Source organism: Otolemur garnettii, unplaced genomic scaffold (assembly GCF_000181295.1).
Source record: "Otolemur garnettii isolate 467f Iridium unplaced genomic scaffold, OtoGar3 scaffold00017, whole genome shotgun sequence".
NCBI lineage: Eukaryota > Metazoa > Chordata > Mammalia > Primates > Galagidae > Otolemur > Otolemur garnettii.
Window position 1 is genome coordinate 7,058,494 of NW_003852412.1, and position 16,182 is coordinate 7,074,675.

Consider the following 16,182-nt stretch of genomic DNA (forward strand, 5'->3'; position numbering starts at 1 on the left):
AGAATTCAGATATCAACTCTGAAATATTATAAAGATAATGACAAGTAATAATAATTTCATAAAGTCATCCTTGTTAGAAAAAGCTGTCCATCATCTGTAATAAAAAACAGCAGCAAGCATTTTATGGTGCTATCTACCAGACATTTTGGAAGCACTCACTGCATTATTTCATTTAGTCCCTGCAGCAAATCTAGACGCAGACTCTGCATCATTCCATTGGTGTGCCACAGCTAGTCATCATTAGAAGAGCATTTAACCAAGTCTGTCTGACTCCAGAGCCTTTACCACTTAGGTTACATTGCTTTTAAAATAATAAAATAAGGACACTGTAACAGCTAACATTTATTATTAGCATATGCCAGACAAGTTGGACATAACATTCCAGATAATAATTCACCTTATCAGGTAACTATCATTATCACTGTTTTGCAGATGAAGAATGAGGCTAAGAGAGGCTACTTAACTTGCTCAAAGTCTGACAACAGAAGTCACAGAACCAAGACCGGGGGGGGGGGTGCTTTGATCTGTTGGTATTCCATCTCCCAGTCTTTGGTGGCTTTACAGCTATAAAATAACTGTCAAGAATCACAGAATTGCAGAGATGCCATGGCTGTGGCACAGAGCAAAACCAAAGAGCCAGTGACATGCAGACCTCTACCCCATACCCCTGCCCCGAGCACATAGGAGGAGCAGGGCTCTGACCTGAGCGGGGACTCAGTGGCTGAGGCCAGAATGGGAGAGGAGCAAGGCTGACTGTACCAAAGCTGCAGGGCAGGGACCTGAAGAGCAAGCCAAGGTCAGATGTAGGGTGGGGTACGACAAAGAACATGTGGATGATGCACAGACCCAAAGCAGCTGTGTGGAGGGGTACAACCGGACCAAAGCAAAATAACAGCAATCGGGATAGTAAGACAGAAAGGGCAGAAGACAACCATGGGCAGGGCTTCAAGGCCTCGGCATCTCACACATGATTTGGAGAGAAGAGGGTGAGAAAGCCAGGGGATGGCAAGGGGCTGGAGGAGGATGAACCTCCGCCACTGGCCTCAGCAGACTCTTGATCAGCTGAGTCAGCCAATCCCCAGCTGAATACAAACTGTCATGATAGACTTTATTTTTAATCTCTTCCTCAAAAAGACATGTAAAGATGTTCGTGGTTCCCCCATCACAGAGCGTGCTAACGTTCTCTTTTACCAGTTACCCAGTTTGCTTTGACTGTAACAGCCATCCAGTGATTCACTGAAGGTTTTTGCTGTGAGAGTGTCTTGACTCTGGTTATCGTCTTCAATAAAACATGTCTTGCTTTGTTCTCTATCAGTCTATCTCCCTGGCCACCCACATGATCATCCTTGCGTAAACAAATCAGGCTTTGAAGGCACCAGGAGTCCTGTAAGGCGGAGAGGGATGAGAATGAGCTTCAGGCTCCCTGGTGTGAACCAGGGCCTGGAAATCTTTTATAACCTGCATTGCTTTTTCTGATTATGAAAGTAGCGAGTGTTTATTGTAGAAAACACACCAAAGCACCCAAGAAAAAAAGCTATTATTGAACAGAGATAAGAAACATCTGGTTTGGAGCATTTTGGCACAGATAGATAGATGCATAGTTTGTAAATTTATAACAGTAAATTATGAGCAGGTTTATTTCCTTTTTGTTTTTTCTTGACATAAATCAAAAGTATTTCCCCTAGTCAAGTCAATGATCACTGTGAAAAGAGTTTTAGTAACTACATATTAGCCCTTCTGATTGGCTATGTGGCACTTGAACTTTAGAATTTCTTATTTGCCTTTAGGTTAGGCTACTACATATTCAAACCCTGTCTGTCCATTTCCTCTCTATGCCTTCTGAAATTGAAGACATAGTCTCCAAAAGACCCTGCTCAACACGGACAGGAAAATCGTATTTCTGGGTCCTGAGTTCTCCTGCCAATCCCCAGAGCAGCTGTGGCTTAGGAGAAGCAAGTGCTTCTCTGCAGGTATTACCTTCCACGTCTGTCATGTGACGCTCTCAGGTCTAATTTAAAGATGAACAGTTTCATAAAAAAAAAGATTCCACCTGGTGAGCCACAGCACCAACCCCCAGAGCCCAGGGTGGAGCAGAGAAGAAGTGGCACTTCCCGCAGAGAAAACATCATTTTGTATTATTATTTGATGCTCCCAACATCCCCGTGAGGTAAGAACTACTGTTATTCACACATGGTAGAAGAGCAAACTGAGGCTCAGGAGGATTAAATAACTTGGCAGAGGCCTGGTGAGTGACAGGTTGGGAGCCAAAGCCCGCCTGAGACTGTGGCCTCCACGCGGATGAGTCCTTAGAGATCACTGTCGCCCTTCCCAGGGTAAAGCGCTCTTCCCAGAAGCGACACAGCTCTTTGGCCACGTCCTATGAGTGAGCATTGGACCAGCTGCCCTTCAAAGATAACGCATCTGCACGTTTTAGAAGCCAACAGAACTTTGCTTAAGAGGCAGGGTTTTTTAATGTTCAAATCAAGTAGAGAGGACCGAAAACAGATGTGAGAGACACATGAAAGAAAAATGGCACTTCAGACAGAACCCTGGGACATAGAGACAACGCTGGGTTCCAATTTTCAAAAGAACCCCCAAGCCTGACATTTCCGACAGATGCAGCCTTCATTCTCTTCCGCGAGTATTTTAATTGCAAAAGCGTGTCTCTCTTTAACATATTCCTCGTCCTGTTCCTCCCCGGCACAGGGAAATGGTATTTTAAGTTTTGTAACCACCCCACAGATACAGATCTATTTTTGTGAATCCAGACACAGCTTTCCATATTCCCTCACCATCCATTCTCCACTGTGTCATCCCTCCCTCCCGCCCCCGCACACGAGGGGGGGCTTTGGGGAGGCCTCAGAATAGACAGAACCTCACCTCCCTCCTCCCTGCCCCGCACGGTGACTCACACATCACACAGAGCAACCAACACAGAAGGGACCTTAGTGCAAAACAAGCCAGTTGCCATGCTTCTCTCTGAGACTTCACAGCTGCTGCCACCCCAGGAGCCAAACCCCTGCCAGGCCTGGTACTCAGCATCCAAGCAACACTCGCAGAGTTTTGGAAAAGGAAAAAGATGAGGAAGAGATGACAAACAGCTTTGGCCTGCTGGGACTAAGGATGCGCAATCTTCAGGCCAATTCAGCAGGCACCTGCCATGGCACCCAACTATTTTTTGGTTGCAATTGTCATCATTCCTTAACAGACCTGGGCCGGGTTTGAGCCTGCCACCCTAGGTGTATGTGGTCGGCGCCCTGCCAACTGAGCTACGGGCACCGCCCCCTTGTTAATAATTTTTAAATGGCGTATGTGTCAAAATGATAACATGTTGGGGTATATGGAGTTCAATAAAATATATCATTAAAATCGACTTCACCTGTTTCTTTTTACTTTCATAATACACCAACTAGAAAATTTTAAGTTTCATATATGGCTCACAATATGTCTTGATTATGTTTCTATCAGGCTGCACTGGAGTTATTGGCATTTCTTCTGGCTCAGGTTGGTAAGACAAGACTTGAATGTACTACCTCTGCCTCAGCAGATAGGGAGTCAATGAGACGGTCCCTCAACCCTCAACCCAGCTCCTGTCTCAGTGGGTCAGTCCATAGGTACATATGGAAGTTTGCAGGGAACCCGTCCTAGTATGTAGCAATGCCAGGGCATTGGTCTTTTTCAGGTTTCTTAAAAGCCTAGCCTCTCCCTGTACTATTTTCTCTTTCAGAAATCCCTTATCCTTCCTGAACGGCACATCACTTTCATACGTCCCACCTTAGCCCTGTGTCCTCACTTGCATACCTCTTCCCTTTCCTCTTCCTGAGTCAAAAGGCCACCTCCTAGGGATGGATAGTACCATAGGAGAAAGAGACCTTCCCTGTAGGGACTGAGAGGAAAACCTTTTTGTGATAGCTTTGGGTGCCCCACACAAGCATCTTTTGGCCAAGTCTAATTACCTTCTGGTGTGCAGGCAGGGGTGAGAGGACGGCAATACCCAGGAAAGCATGGCTGGGCCTCCTTCCCTTTGGCCAGCTAAGTCCTCAGAGAAGCCTGCTTCCAGGAACATAGTACTTCAGGGCATCAGCCGCAGTCTGAGGAACTTGATGAACAAGAACACATGGTACAAGGTGGCACAGTGTGCTCAGGCACTGGCAGCATCAGCTTCCTTAGAGATGCAAGTTCATTATAATCTTTAAAAGCCAGTCCCCAGAATCTATGTCGAACAAGATCCCTGGTGACTCTTGCACACATTAAAGTTGTAATAAGACTGTGAGAATTGATATCTATTGTTTTTGCCTAATCAGCATCCAAGTCCACTACTCTTCCTCCAATAACACTCCTGATCTGCCTCAGGAAACCAGACCTCCACCCTTTTTCAGAGGGTAGGCTGGGGTGAAAGTACCAACCTGGCCCCTTAATACCAAAAGGACATGTGACCCAGGCCTGGCCAATCAGAGCATGCCATCCCTGCAGCCCTAGGGATTGGTTCAGAAACTGTCTTGTGACATAAGTCAGGCCAATCACAGCAGATGAGACTTAATTCCAGGACTTTGGTCAAAGGCAGGCATGATTTTTTATGCTAAGGTTGCTGAGAAAATAGGATACAAGCCCGAAACTGCTGTCAGCTGCCTTGTGACCACAAGACAGGCTGCATGAGAAAAAAACCTCATAGAAGGCATTTCTAAGAGAAGGAAAGAGAGAGAAAGAGTGAGAGCACAAACCTCTGGGTCCAGCCTTAGCCCAGCTCCTCTCAGGGCAGCTGGGCCCCCTTGTTGGGGTTGTGCGCCACATGGCTCTGAGGAGTGCTGCCCAGCTCAAAGCCATCTGGGTTTGATTTCTGTATTACAAAGTCTTCTGACAGATGGCAGGATAGGGCCTTGATGAAGACGCATTTTTGTAATTTACATAAAGGTACCATTTGGACCGGTCGTAGCCCAGACTCAGCTCCCCAATTTTTCATTTCCTGAGTCAATAAATTTTCTTTTTGGCTTAAGCCAGTTTGTTATCTGTCAAAACTAAGAGGGTCCTGATCCTTCTATATGCATTACACAAGCGTCTTGGGGATGGGGAGATAGACAAGTATTATATGTCACACTCAAACAGGCGGTTGGTCAGCCATCTGTTATGGAGACTGGATAAGACCAACGTTTTCTGAGCTGGGAAAATCCAAAGATACTTAGACCTCCCCTAGCACCTGGAGGTCTCTGAGACTGTGGGCTCTGGGCTTCTGTCTTTGTTTGATTCTTCCAAACACATCCTTGAGAAAAGATTTTGGGTGCAATTAGTTATTTTGGAGATGATGTTAAAAAGTACAGTGAGGGGTGGGGAGACAGCAATAGGAGAGGAGCTGGAAAAGGGAGCATCAGGGCAGGCTCACTGTTAGAGACAACCGAGCCCACACACGGAGCTCCCAAGACGCCATCAGGCACACCCCAGCCGGCCTGGTGGGACCAGGTCTGTCCATGTACTGCCAGCCCTTGCTGGTTGTGGGTTACTCCTGCAGGTATCGCTCTCCGGCACTCCAGCCTGATCCTCGTGCAGGCTGAGCATGCTCAGTGACTGCCGCAGGCAACACGGGGTGGGCTCAGGGACCTATGCGGGACCCCCACAGTGTCGGCTGCAGCTTCTCTGTGACGCTTTCTTTGGATAAAATCTCCTTGGCTAAAAACACATTTGAATGCGACTGGTTTGGATGATCTCCCGGGCCTCTGAGGTCCAGCCCTGGGCCTCCAACGTCCACTGCCTCAGGACGTACCTCTGAGGAACAAGCTCACAGGGAGGAGCTGGGGTAAAGGACAGCCGCATCTTCTGACATAGGCACAAGGCAGGAATCCTCGTTAAACTCCCGTCCTCCCAGTGGGGAGAAGATTTCTGATGAAGGCAGCTTTACCTCAGCACTGAGCCCCTTAGAAATTATAGAGGAAACAGCAGCTAACCTGCTCATGACCCCTTTCATCCCAAAGCCAAGTCCTCAGAATACGGCCTTAGATATTACCAATGGGCTGACCGACTGCCCAGTGACTAGGGCTCACTTCATAAACAATATGAGTCCTGGGGTTCCACGTCTTCCTGAGTTGGCTTTCCAGGAGTCTCTCACCAGCTAATGTCGGAACATTGTGGGGAGAGGTGCTTCACAGTCAGGCCTGGGCACAAATTTCTCTCCCCTTCCCCAACAACCCCTTATCTTAGAACTTTGAGCAAATCAGAGGTTCTCAGCCTCAGTTTCTGCACCTGAAAATGTGTAACTGTAACTGTCACTTGGGACTGCTGTGAAGATTAAGAATAACACATGGGGCTCGGCGCCTGTGGCTCAAGCGGCTAAGGCGCCAGCCACATACACCTAAGGTGGCGGGTTCAAATCCCCAGCCCGGGCCCGCCAAACAACAATGATGGCTGCAACCAAAAAAATGGCCAGGCGTTGTGGCGGGCACCTGTAGTCCCAGCTACTTGGGAGGCTGAGGCAGGAGACTCGCTTGAGCCCAGGAGTTGGAGGTTGCTGTGAGCTGTGATGCCATGGCACTTTACCCAGGGGGATAGCTTGAGGCTCCGTCTAAAAAAAAAAAAGAATAATATATGGGTCACTCCTGGAGGAAGACACCGAGAGATCGGCAGTGGTTGAAGAGTTGGTGGGTCAGGGCTGTTGTGTAGAAAGTTCTGCTACTGGGAAAGAGACTGACCTGGCTTTCCTAGGACAGACCAAATGTATCTGGGTTCTGGAGAGACCAGTCAAGGAGAAGACAGAAGCCAGGTTGATAAAGACAGGTTTAAGTTTGTGGATTCAAAGTCTGAGAGGAGAACTACTACTCTCAGCTCAAGAGTAAATAGAACCTAAGAATAGGCTCGGTGCCCATAGCACAGAGGTTACGGCGCTGGCCACATATGCCGAGGTTGTGGGTTTGAACCCAGCCCGGGGCCAGCTAACCAATAATGACAACTGCAACAGAAAATAGCTGGGTGTTATGTTGGGTGCCTATAGTCCCAGACACTTGGCAGGCTGAGGCAAGAGAATCACTTAAGCCCAAGTGTTGGAGGTTGCTATAAACTGTGATGCCACAGCACTCTACCTAGGGTGACATAATGAGACTCTGTCTCAAAAAAAAAAAAAAACAACTGTCAAATGACCAACTTGAACCAGATGCTCTCCTCTCCACGGCCTCTTCCAGCTCTAACAGGATGCTATGAGCAGACCTCTGCAAAGCTGCAGCCACAGGCTCCCTTTCCCTGAGCTGAGAACTCAGGGATGCACACGTCTGGATCCACCTGCTCCCTTCCCTTCCAGGCCTGTTTCCACTTAGCTCACAGGGACCGCCAGCTAAAAGCCTTCTTAGTGAAGAGTGGGACAAAGGACACTAAGGCCTCTCTGAGGCTCTCTGCACAAAGGTACTGGCCTTAGGCTGCCTTCCACTGCCTTCTGCCCTCCCCATCTCACTGGAGCCAGCCCCAGTCTGACACAGCTTGGAGCCTTAGAAAGGGGCACCTCTGCCTGGTGCTGAGAGCCATCCTGCTTCCCCCCCGACTAGGCCCCTATAGGGTTCATGGGGACCTAGGAGCAGCAGCCCTTTCCTCTCTCCCGCAGCAGAAGGGGTACATATGTTTTCTGTGTAAAGGGCATCTGCTGTGCAGTTAGCCCCACGAGCAAGGCTGGAGCCAACCGCACTCCATCCAGCTTCCCCTGAGAGCCCAGATGGTACAGGATCGGGCTCTGGTAACAGGCTGAGGCTTTCCTTCCCCGGCTAAGTGGAAGGTTGAGAAAATTTCTTTCAAGGCTTTTGCTTGCTGTCTGGGGCCCCCGGGGCAGAGCCAGGAATGGTTGGTTGTTTCAGCTTGGATTTAGGGCTTCATACAGAGGCTCCATCGTTTCTTAGGAACAGACTCCGAATAATGCTGTGGCCAAACACAAAGCCTCAGGTAGGGATCCGTAGCGATTCCAGACTGAAGAGTCCAGGAAGGAGTTGGGTGTGGCGTCCTCTGTTCCTTTCTAGCACCTCTCTGGTGGTCAGCTGTCAGCCTCTCTGGGCTTAGCTGTTCACTGCCTTTGAAGCTGCTTAGTATGGCCATGGGGGTCCTCCCCTCCTTGGAGGAATTGTTCTGCATCTCCATGGCTTTTGAAGCAGCTGTCTGTGAGCTTCAGGTGGAATTTCCTTTATTTTATTTTATTTTATTTATTTATTTTATTGTGGTCTTCTCATATTCCCTCTACTGTGGCTACTAAACATAAGAAACAGTAGGCTATACAGTCCCCAGGTTATGAACAGGATAGGTTTTGTAGGTTTGTTGTTAAGTTGAATTTTATGTAGGCTGGAACAGATACATGTGCCTAGTGCCTGTAGTAGTCTCCATTTGTAAGTGTGAAGCAATGTCAGTTGGATGTTTGTAACTCAGAGACTTCCTGTAATAGCCCCCATTCATAAGTGCAAGTTGTACATAAGTCAGATGTTTGTAACTCAGTGACTGACTGTGTTCCCAAAAGAATCAAAAGCTGGCAGTTGATGAGATATACCCACATTCATAGCGGCACTATTCCTATGAAGAGGGGGTGGGGGGCGACCTAAGGGTCCATCGACAGCTGGATAAACAAAATGTGGCAGGTACCTACGACAGAATAGTATTCAGCCTTTAACAGGAAGGGAATTCTGACTTGCTACAACAAGGATGATCCTTGAAATAAGACAGTCAACAGAAAACAAAACTGTATGATTCCATTTCTTTGAGGTAGCTGGAGTAGGCAAACTTGTACACACATAAAGTAGAGTGGTGGTTGCCAGGGGCTGGAAAGAGAACAGAGGATTAGTATGTAATGAGTACAGAGTTTCAGTTTTGCAAGATGAAAAATTTCTGAATATTAGTTTTAACACTGCCAAAGTGTACACTTAAAAACGGTTAAGATGGCAAATTTTATGTTATGTTACCACAATTCTAAAACTGAAAAAGGCAAGAACGGTGTAAGCAGATGAGGGACGGCAAGGTCTGTGTGGATTCCATCTGTGTGTGCCCCAACTGTCTTGGCAGCAGCAAAGCCACCATGCAGTAGGAGGTACTTGGCAAAGCAGTGTGACTTAGGCCAAGCCTTTGCAGTGAGGAAAGACATCTTTGCTCCACAGCCCACAGCTGCACTTGATGTCCACCAGAAGAACTTGACCTGGTTCCCCTTAGGTTCCATCTGGGTCACTGAAGCCTTCTCTGCATAACAAACCTGAATACACACCCAAAGGGACCATCATCACATCCAGATGAGAATCCCAGTACTATGTTATACACCCAATGAAAGGGACAGTGACAGCCCCTGCATCCTCTCTGACTGGCTCACACCTATAAGGAAGTGGTAGATAGACTCTTATCCTGAAATTCAAAGCCGTGAACATTGCAGAATGCTTTCTTCTCCTCCTCCTCCTCCTTCTTCTCTATTTCATTTCTAATTTCCCTCCCTACTGTCCCCCCAGGAAACAGCATGGCAGGAGAATTGCTCAAAACAGTTGCTACAAGGGAAGGCTCTGGAAAAAGACCACCTACATCTGAACCCTGTCTCTGCCTCTTGTTTATTGTTTGTTATGAGCAAACCTTTCTATCATTCATTTTTTAAATAGGAAGGATGATACAGGTGCTTGTTTGGGTTTGGGGAGGATTAAATGAGATTTTGCTTAAGAGCCATTGCCCCAGAGCCTGCACACAGTCCTTGGCAAATGAGGACTGTTATTTTCTCCTCCACCAGACCAAATCCAAACCATGTTCCAAGAACCAGTTAAAACCCCTCCCCTCCAAATAGTCTTTCAAGAGCCCACTAGGAAGCAGCAGCCCACCATGAACCAACAACTCAGCACAAACTCTTACATCACACCAATTATTTGCCCCTGTCATTCCTGTGGCAATTCACCGGAGATCAGGCCTCACCAGACCCCTCTATAGTGCAGGTTGGAGAACGTTAAGAGCTGTCAGTCTTAGAACTCTCAAATGTACAAGAATCATAGGCAGTGGCTCACGGATCATACTTAGTAACTGATCACGTAGGAACTCAAAGCATAGTCTTGTTTATTCTTACAGTTGGAATTAACCTTAATTCTCATCTATAATTTGAGGGGTTCCCCAAAAGACCAGCATTGCAAATCTCTGCAGAAGCCAGAGGGCCTTCAGAGTCGGTCTCTTTGGGTTTGCCTATCTCCCTGCTGCCTCTTCCTTTGAGTGTAAAATTTTTCCTCTGAATGATCTCACACTCACCTGACCTGAATGAGTTTCTTGATTTTCGAGACCGTTTTTTGAATAGTGAATTTACAATGTTTTGGGGCAAGGATTCAGAAAGCAAGGAAGATAGATTCCAGAGAAAACCTGACCTACTTTAGTTCCATCTGTTCATTCTGCCCACTTGAACACTCACTCAGTGAACGTTTTTGAACATTCACCATGTGCCAGGTTCTGCTTGCCCCAGTAGGGATGGCGCTGCTCAATGGCCCTCTTTGAGCCTCTGTAAAGAAAATTCTCCAGTCTTCCCTTTCTTCTTAGGGGGAAAAAAATCAAGAGACAACGTTTTTGTCATTCCTTAAGATAAGGGTCTTCAAATAGATTGCCCAAGATCTTGGACAAATTCAGTGTCCCTGGGCAGATTTAAATAGTTTCTGGAAATATGTTTACTTTTTGATACATAGTAATATAAAAACTAGTGAAAATTTTCTTCTTAATCAGTGAACTAATTTGTTCACATCCACTCACCTATTTTGGGACAAGCTAGCTTGCTTCTAAGATCAGTTGAGTTTATAACCCATCATTGCTTCTTAGCTGTGTGACCTTGAGCGAGGTCCTTCAGCTCTCTTTGCCTCAGTTTACTCATCTGTAAAATGGCAATAATAATAGCTACCTCTGAGGAGTATTGAGGTGACTAAATGAGATCCTGTTTGTTGAGTATTTATTGGACTGACTGGCAAAAAGTAAATGCTCAATAAATGCAAGCTATCCTCATCATTTCTTGGAGTAGAAATACGTGCTAGGCATATTTAAAAATTCTAATTCCAGTACCATAATTAAAAACAACCACAATGAGGGTATGCAGATTGGATAAAAATAGTCTGGATTTCTAATAAAAGGTTTGAGCATTTGTGAGCACGCCACTAAGAAAAAAGATGAATTGGGCACATCAACTAATACCAATGAAACTGAAATAAAACACTTAATTCTGTGAATTTAATCCCTTGGTGTCAAACTTTAGCGAGACTGGAATTTAGAAATGGCAGGTTTAGTCAGCTTCTCTTATTACAGACTGGGAAAGATTAATGAGTGCCTTGTGTTTTAATATCAACTTCTTATTTGTTCCTACCACCTCCAGTTCTTGATGATGTTTATGGGGAAATAATTAAATCTGGTTCTGCATTGTGCTCTGTATATATGAGATAAATCCACTAGAAATTATGTTTAGCTACAAGTAACTGAGACTTTAAATATTGGCTTTAAAAAAGTACGGATTTCTTTTCCCTTATAAAGTATGTCTAGAGTCCAGACCAGATATGGTGACTCCAAAATGTCCTTGGGACCTAGGCTTCTTCCAGCTCTAGGTTCCACCATCCCTAGAGCAGGCCCTTGTACTCAGGTTCACAAAATGACTGCTGGAGCTCCAGCCCTCACTTTAGTGTTCTAGGCATAGAGAAGAAGGACACAAGGAGAAACAGTGGGGCCTGCTGCCTGAGTCAACCCCCTTTAAAAAGCTTTCCCTATAAGCCCCACTCAGCAACTTCCAATTACATTTCATATTCCTCCACCCCCTGCTACACACACACCTCTGCAAAGAAGGCTGGAAAAAAATAATGTTTTAGACACCTTGCTACCCCTCTTCAGAATATAGGGACTATCAGTAAAAGGGAAAGGAGAATTACACCACTCAGCAATACTGGCACTCTTTGCCACAGTGAGTTCTTATTATAATACATTATTGTTTAAAATAGAAGAAATGGAGAAGAGAAGAAAAATGACCTGGTAACTCATCTCTTTGAGCTTTTATGAGCTCTTTGAAGCCAGGGGACCATGCTTCATTCACCATTTTGTTTCCAGGGCATAGTAGAGTACCTGGCACACAGTAGGTGCCCAATAGATATTTGCTTATTGAGTGAATTTAAGAATGAATTATGGATATAAAATAATATGACTGATTTCATGGACTCACATGAAAACTAGTCTCCTGAATCCAGATATTTGGGCTTTAAATAATTATTTTAGCAAAAATTCCAAGAGGGTACTATAATTATGCTTTTTTATACCTGAGGAAACTGAGGTCAAGAGAGCATAAGAACCCGGAGATGAGACATTCTCAGGGCAAGGCCTCTCCCCCACGCCATACCCAGGCCAGCATGGCCAATCCACTGCCTGCTGAGCATAAGGGATGGATTATCTAATTTCCTTACTGCTTTATAGATGAAAAAATTGAACTCCCACAGAAACGAAGCATCTCATCCAAGGTCGCACAGCTCAAAGAGAGGAGAGGTGCTTAGAATCAAGTATATCAAATCCCAGTCTGTGCTGAATGGGACCCCAAGTTCCCATCAGCACCAACCTCTCAAGAAATCCTAAGTGGGATTTCCTGGAAGCAGACTGAGATAAGCTGTGAGCCGCTCAACAGACTTTCCACCACGCCCAGCCGGCACGTTGCGCTGCCTTGGAAGCCGCCCCACCATGGCTGAGGGTGGAGTTTTGGGTCACAGGCCGCATATTTCTACAGCATCGAAGGAAGAAAAGGCATTAATTAAAAAGCAGAGGGGAAATGCATCACCAAAATTGCCACCTCTCTGTGACAGTAGTAAACACCTTAGCTCTGGCCCTAAGATAGGAGTTAAAAGCAATAGCAGAGTGACCGGCCATTCTGCTTTGCTCAGAAGTGTCCCGGCTTTTGCACTGAAAGTCCTGCATCCCCAAATACCACTCAGACCCTGGCAAACAGGGCCAGCTGGTCACTCCAGAATATTTCTGTTGTTTCTCTGGGCTGCGTATTTAAAGCCTTGCAATGGAAGCTGGGAGAAGTGGGAAAAGGAAGGACCACAGGGAGCTGGTCCACCACGTTGGATCCAACTCAGCAGTTATTGGCTAAGCATCAAAGTGATGGGAGGCACAGTGTGGCACATCCCCCCGGACACCGAACCATCAATGCTAGTGTTTTCTGGGCTCTCATCCAACACCACCAAAAAGGGCTTCGTGGGGGTACACTCACTGGTCCTCCTAACATCCCCAGGAGGCAGATCCCATTGCTCTCCCCCTCACACAGAGCAATCTGAGGCCCAGGGAGGTTTAGGAATGTGCCCAAAGTTAAAAGCTAGCGGGTGGCAGACCAGGCAGGGTGTGGACCAGACAGCCTCCAGGTCCGTGTGCTCCTTCTTCACTGTGCGGCAGTGAGATGAACAGCACGTCTTCCCTCGAGAAGCACAGAATGCAGCGGGCAGTTAAGGCAAGTGCTTAAATCCCCAGGGAGTAATAACGATGCTGCTTGGGCCGACATTCGTTGAGCAGCCACTATGGGCCAGGCCTCTGCTCAGCTCGAAGTAATAGATCTTTTTGAATCGTCATTACAGTTGAGTGTGGTGCCTCTGTCACCTCCACGTTACTATGATCAGACTGTGGCTGAAAGAGGTCAAGTCCCTCACCCCACATCGCACAGGTGTGGAGCTGGGACTCCCAGATCCAGAACTGAGAGGGCAGAAGTGTACCTGGGCTAGGAGCTCCGGCTGCTACCCACAGGCAGGTGAGGGCCAGCGGAGAGCTACAAACAGGTGCCCTGGATATTTAGCCATTTCTCTCTTTTCATTCACTTGCTCTGAGTTGTACAGATCTCAGATTCTTGAGCCCTGGGCTGTGTTCTGTCAGCAGCCCCAAAGCTGCCAGCAGCCACCATCATTCTATAAGAAATGAGCCAAAAACCAGCCTGAGAGCTTCACAATAACACTGAGTGTTAAATCCCGCCAGCTTTACTTTGGGTACAGACACCAGAGCGTGGTGCTGTTTTGAGAAGCAGCTCAGCACACACACACACACCCCCCGCTGGATCCTCTGTGGTCACTGTTTACATCCTGCTCCGGAGAAGGGGCAAAGGCGTGTGATTCTCCCACATGCGAGAGCAGAGGAGAACCAAGGCCTTGTCACGCCCAGTCTCATCCCAGAGCTGCCAGGCTTAGACTGTTGTTACTGTATAACCAAAAGGTACTAGTAGTATAGATGTATTCCAGAAGGGGCTTGTTCAGAAATCATTCAAGGGGGCAGATGACAGAGGACACACTGCTGTTAGGCCTGCAGAGCCTACTTGGGTGACACGCACGCCCTGGGATCTCTGACCTCCCACCTAAGAACCACAGGCCACAGAACAGCTTTCTGTGAGAATCCCCACTCTGAGTGAGCACACAGCTGAGGGCCCTCGGCAGTGAGGTGCCACCAAGAGGGGCCACGCTATCCATCAGGATGGGGCTGGGTGGGAATGAGCTGACCTTCTGGCTCTTTAGAAGGGAGGGTGAGCCTGCTGCTTCTCCCACAACCAAAGGGGAAAGTGAGCCTCAAAGCAGAGGGGATGTTATCTGTCCAAGAAAAAAACAAAGCCACCCTCCTGGGTATCAAAATATCCTAATCTGCTATGGCTGTGAAGGGCCCTGACTCGGTGTGTGTTGGAGTTGGGGAATCTGGTAGAAAATCAGTAATAACTGTTCTGACCAGGCTGAGAATGCTGGAATTGACATGTAATGATAATGATGATGTTTTTAAAAAATAATCATCATTGTTTACCACATGCCAGGCACTGATTTAATGACTTTACTTATGCATTTAGTATTTGTGATGATGCTATGAGGTATTATCTTCATTTTACAAGGGTAGAAAGTGAAGGCACAGAGAGGTTAAGTTCCTTACCCCAGATCACACAGCTAGAGAGAGGCAGAGCTGAGATTTGAACACAGGAGGTTCAAGGAAAACCATGGGAGTTCCAAATGGTGAGAGAGTGGACGGTAGTGACACAGATTCCTCAGGGAAGGCCTCAGTCCCTGAGCCTCTGGTGAGGGGGTGGCTCTGGGCAGGACTCTGCCTATTGCAGAATATGGGTGTTCATTTTCTTTTCTGCCTTCTGGGCCCGGTATGCAAGGTGCTTGCAGGCCCAAAAGAGTGCTTGGTGAAGAGAATTCCCCAGGTGCCTAGTTGGGAGCAGGAGAAAAAAATGTGTCATCTCCGATGAAAAAGTGTCTGACAGCAGGTCACCTGTAAATGTGTTGTGTCACCCTACTTCATGAGCTGGATCAAACAATTCTCTTTCATTTCCCCAAATCAAAGCTTTTCTCCATTTGTTCGGAAAAGGCAAAAGAGCATGAGGCATCTGCCGGGGCGGAATTGAAGAGCCGTAACTCTGCAGGCCTCCAGAGGATCACACCTTGGGTTGCTTCTCCCGTGACCTCACGCCTTCTCCTCCCTGGCCACCACCCAAATCAGGCCAAGAACAACGACCCCAGAGTAGACTGGGCACTTCCTCAGAGATCAGCCACTTATTTCCTGGATAGCCAACCTGATTTACATACACTGCCAAGTAAAAGGTCCGTTGGCCTTAAGAAATGACCCCACTACCAGGAATAGAGTTCATGAAATAACTCAAAATTTAAAAACAGAATGTGAGTTATGATAGCATTTGGGAAAGAAAGAACAGCAGTAACAGTACCAGCTAATGTTGGCTGAGTGTGTAATTACGGTGTGCCAGGGACCAGGCTACATTCCTTCCTTGATGCTCAGAGAGGCACAATAAGTAAGCATGGCATGAGGTAGGTATGAGTACACAGAGGCTTACAAAGACTCAAGAAATCACCCAAGGAGTGAGCCAGGAATGAAACCCACCCTGACTGATGACAGAAATTCTCTTCTCAATCAAACTCTACAGGTGCCTCTGAGCCTTCTTCTTGACTGTGTCTTAATGTTGACCTAAAAAGACTTGAACAAAACTCTAACAGAGTTTCCAATAGCTCAAGGCCACCATGCTGGGGTCACCCTAGCCTCTGTTAAAGTACCTGCCTTAGAAAACTCAAAGCTGCCAAAAGAGTCACTGTTTGTTCCAGCCAACCCTTGAAGATAGGGCCCCTGTCTCCCAGCCTCTGTGAGATGGGAGGAGCCTCAACTGGTAAGCACCACTTAGCAAACCCAAACTGATTTCATGTGGACCCACTCCTTCCTGCTGCTTGTACTTTTTCACTTCCC